General features: G+C 33.4%; 1 long non-coding RNA gene across 2 annotated transcripts; it reads left to right on the top strand.

Annotated features, from left to right (window-relative positions):
• Nucleotides 1-458: 458 nt before the first annotated feature.
• LOC132099161 (uncharacterized) lies at nt 459-3,960 on the top strand. Of its 2 annotated transcripts, XR_009423033.1 has the most exons (4): nt 459-519; nt 1,662-1,729; nt 1,839-1,948; nt 3,562-3,960. It is a non-coding gene; the product is annotated as an uncharacterized LOC132099161 (long non-coding RNA). The 2 variants fall into 2 exon arrangements; XR_009423032.1 differs by lacking the exon at nt 459-519 and having other exon boundaries at nt 1,390-1,729.
• Nucleotides 3,961-4,551: the final 591 nt, after the last annotated feature.

Consider the following 4,551-nt stretch of genomic DNA (forward strand, 5'->3'; position numbering starts at 1 on the left):
GCGTCTGTATCTTGTCTATTGTAAGTCTTAGGGCAAAAAGGTGCAGAGTGACCGTGCGAGCTGCAGATGGAACATGCCAGAATCTTCTGGCCTCCGAAATGACGAACTAAGTGTTCAGTTTCCGTGATTGACCAGTCAATTCTTGAGTTGAATAGAGTAATGAGAGATGCAGACTTTGTGGAGAGAGATTTATGATATTCGTACACTGTAAAAAAATTGCTGTAGTTTCTACAGCAAATTTTTACAGAATTTGACTGTATAAACATTTTACAAGATGCAGCTGTAATTCGCAATGCATTATGGGTCAAATAAGGTTTTACAGTTGTTAACAGTATATTTCCACATCAACTGTAATTCATTTACAAGAAGCAGGTGTTGTCACTGTAGTTCCTGCTTTTTACACTAATTTACTGTAGTGTGGCATTATGGGATTGCGTGCGCATCATTCAAATCAGAAACCCAGCCGACTGGAGCAGCCTGAGAATGATTGAAGATAAGAGGCTTTATTCATAATTCCTGGTAAGTTCACTTAATTATACTTAAGAAATATATCCTCTTATATTTATTTAAGTTAATATATAAGCGATTTCATGTCACAATAGCCTCCTATCCTGACATTTAGACAAGTGGCCTTGGTAACTTATGTGCAGTAAACTGGGAATTGCTATCATAGCATAGTTACGCCAAATGTTCGATTTTTGGAAGTAAAATTTTCTTATTGACAGCATTTAAAAGTAGTGTTTACCTAACTTAAAATAAAGCCCAATGCGAACGATTGTCATAGTAACTACTATCGAAATAACTAATGAATAGCAAAATTTGAAATTTAATTCGTTTATGTGTTTAAATGTCCCATATTGATTCGACGCCTTACTATAATAAGTGAAAGACATCTTTATATTCCCGACTGGACAAGTTAGCCTGATAAAAAAAAAAAAGAAAAGAAAAAAAGACTGAGGAAGCATCAAAACGCGAGACTGGTTCCGATTATATTAACCTTTCATTCAACATCAAAACAAGCTTAACCGCACACATAAACTCACAGAAAATACATGAGGTAAATGTTCAACTGGTGAGTTTATTCATAACATATGATATAAGAAGCATCACAAGTGAGCTGTTTTGCTGAGTATCACGATTGCAAATACATAGTTCAATAAACAATTAGTTAACAAGTTACTTACTTTTTTAGACACAATATTAACTGTTGTTGTATTTCACCAATGAATATAGTTCCAAACAAAGACCAAAGCAAAACTATTTTGCTCATTCTCAAATCAAAACTCTCCAAACTTTAGCTAAATGATTCAACTTTTTGAACGGATCGGTTCAATGAATGACTCAGTTGATTCCCTCATTAAGTTATTTACTGGTTTATTCGTTTCAGGTTTAATAAGTAGCATTGCATTTTTCCAACATTTATTAATTGTATTTTCAAATTTCATGTCATTACACAGTTGTAATTTTGCACTGTTAATTATTTAATTTGATTGGTGGTACAGTTCTACAATGTAATATTACAATTTATAATTATAAATTATATAATTTATAATAGTTTGTTTATTCTAAAATATATGCCTTTTTGGGTGTTAATTTTGGTCTCATTTACAGTACATAATGCTTTAAAGAAATCACAAGATTATTTTCTTTATGTCTTGTAGGTGCAAAGAATAGCAGCTGATGTGGAGAAATGTTCGATGCTTCAAGACTCTGAAGCTGATTTTATTAGGTAATGTATTAATTGTTTAAATAATTTGATAAACTTGTAATTTAGATTACATTTTATATTGAAATACTGCATTGTAGGTTACATTATTGCTTATATTTATTCATTTCAGGTCCACCCAGTGGCTTTTGACTATTTGAGGGTCAGATGGTTGTGAATTCATACCTCAACATTGTGCGTCCCGGGAGCAGGCATCTTTTGCACACATTAATTTTTTCAAAGGTAACAAGTTTTACTTAAGTAATTTCATTAGCGAAAAAGGATTACTCCACCCCATAATGAAAATGTAGTCATTCATCACTGATAACTGTTAATGTCGTTCCAAACCCGTAAAAGCTATGTTCGTCTTCGGAACACAATTTAAGATATTTCAGATGAGATGTGTGTCTAGGGATGGGATGGTATGAAAATTTAATATCACGATTATAGTGACTAAAATTATCACGATTATCAATATTATCACGGTTTTGTTGAAACGAGATGAAAGTGTTCAAAAATAGTTGATGCTCACACTGAAAACATTTCAGCAAGTTTTATATTTAATAATCAACAAACAACTAATAAAACAAGCAACTCTATGCACTTAATTTAAAGAAAGATTAAATTCTGTGGCATTTCCTTCCTTACAATGAAAAGTGTAGAAGCATAGAAAAGCATAGAAAAGTCACTGACTTTCGCCATTCCTTCTCGAAAAAAAACAAAAAAAACATTGTGCGCTGCGCTTGCGTCAGACTGTTGCTGGCTGGACATTATTTAATAGTGAGTTATTAAAACCGCGATAATCAAACACGGTTTTAATGATAATTCATTTTTAAACGATATTACTAACCTTCAGCACATTTTATCACGGTTATCAATAAAACCGGTTATCGTCCCATCCCTATGTGTGTCCAACAAATACTCTCCAAAAATGGCACTACACTGACGCAGAGGAGACTAATTGTTGAATAAATCCTTATTTTAGTTTTCTTTGCATACAAAAAGTATTGTCGTCGATTCATAACGTTACTGTTGAACCACTGATGGACTATTCTGATGATGTCTTTCATACTTTTCTGGGCCTTGACAGTGGTATTTACTGGAGAGTCTATGGGACGGTCACAATCTTCCCGGTTGCATTCAAAATATCTTAAATTGTGTCCCGAAGATGAACGAAGCTTTTACGGGTTTGGAACGACATGGAGGTAAGTGATTAATGGCAAGATTTTCATTTTGTGGTGGAGTAACCTTTTAAGTACTGGTAAATGCTGATTTTATTGTATAAGTGGCATTTTGACATTAATTTCATTGAGCTAGTTTCATTTGATACATAACTTTATCCTGAGGCCGGTGACACACTGGCTGCGTGGCGTGAGCGTGGCGATTCTGCTGCGTATCAGGAGCATGGCGGCTGCCTCGCGTTTTCTGTGTCTTTACACACCAGAACCGTGCCTGACGCAGAAAATCGATAACTATTTTTTTTGTTTTTTAATTACATTTATATCAGAATTTATGTCAACCTATAGACTTTCAAACCTCAAAATGTCATGAATTAATATGTATTTGTGTACAAAATGACATATAAACATATTTTCCTATTATATTTTGCCTGGAAACGCTTCTAAAACGCTTGCGTGTCGCGTGAAAAATAGGCGTTGGTTCTATTTCTGGCATGCACGCATTTTCCGCGCAGCTCGAGCCGCGCCTGAGACGCGCGTCTCACGCAGGCAGTCTGCAAGCTCTAACCTGTTAACATGGGAACCGAATTAAAAACCGACACGCCCCGTGGCTGAGACGCTTGCGCCACGCGTCCAGTGTGTCGCCGGCCTGATGCTTTTGCTTGTTTTTATGTGCAGATGTTTTCTTGGAATCACAACACTCACTGGATACAAGACGGACACATAGAGGCAAAACAAGTGGAAAAGTCTCAGAAGAGGGACAACCCTCATGTGTGTGCTCATCTCAGAAAGTTGATTGACTTTCAGTATGTATTTATTAAATTGTCTTTTGCAGGAATATTCTTAATTTAATAGAACATAAGCTCAAACAACAGAATTTGTGATTTAATGTTGATTCCAGCCTTTTATTTTAATCCTTTTCTTTAAAACATATATTTTTTTAACAAAATTATACAAATTCTGTTGATTGACCTTCATTTTTATAGAACGTTAATGTTGTACTCTGAATAGGGCTTTTTTAAAAACTGTTATTTGTGATGCTATGCTATTTTTATGATAAGATTTAACTGTTGAAAGACCGAAAATTTTATTTTACCATTAAAAGCCTTGTAAAATGTCTCTCTGCCAGTTTTAATAAATACTTATTTGCAACATCATTGACTTGGCTTTTGTACATTTGTAAATGTATTAAGTTAGAGCTCATGATAATGCATTTATATCAGTATTTTATAGTTTACTGTTAAAATTATTCTTTAAAGCAGTTTCATTGTTAAATTATTACAACATCATATTGTATTTAGGGGTATTTACATGATTTTATTGGCAACTTTTGTTGCCAGTTAAATACTGTAATTTAATGAAATTACAAAAAAAATGCTGTAAAATATATTTACAGGACTTTATTGGCAACTTTTTTGCCAGGTAAATACTGTACTTTAGTGAATTTACAAAATATTGCTGTAAAATAAACTACTAGTAAAATTCAATGTTACTGTAAAAAATACTACAAACTACTGTATTTCACATACAGCAATTAACTGTAATTTGCTTTGCAGTAATGTCCTTTAATCCATTTTACAGCAATTTACATCATTTTTACAGGATTTTATTGGCAACTTTTTTGCCAGTTAAATCCTGTAAATTCTACAGTACATTTTTTACAGTGTA

This window comes from Carassius carassius, chromosome 22 (assembly GCF_963082965.1).
Source record: "Carassius carassius chromosome 22, fCarCar2.1, whole genome shotgun sequence".
Taxonomy (NCBI): Eukaryota; Metazoa; Chordata; class Actinopteri; order Cypriniformes; family Cyprinidae; genus Carassius; species Carassius carassius.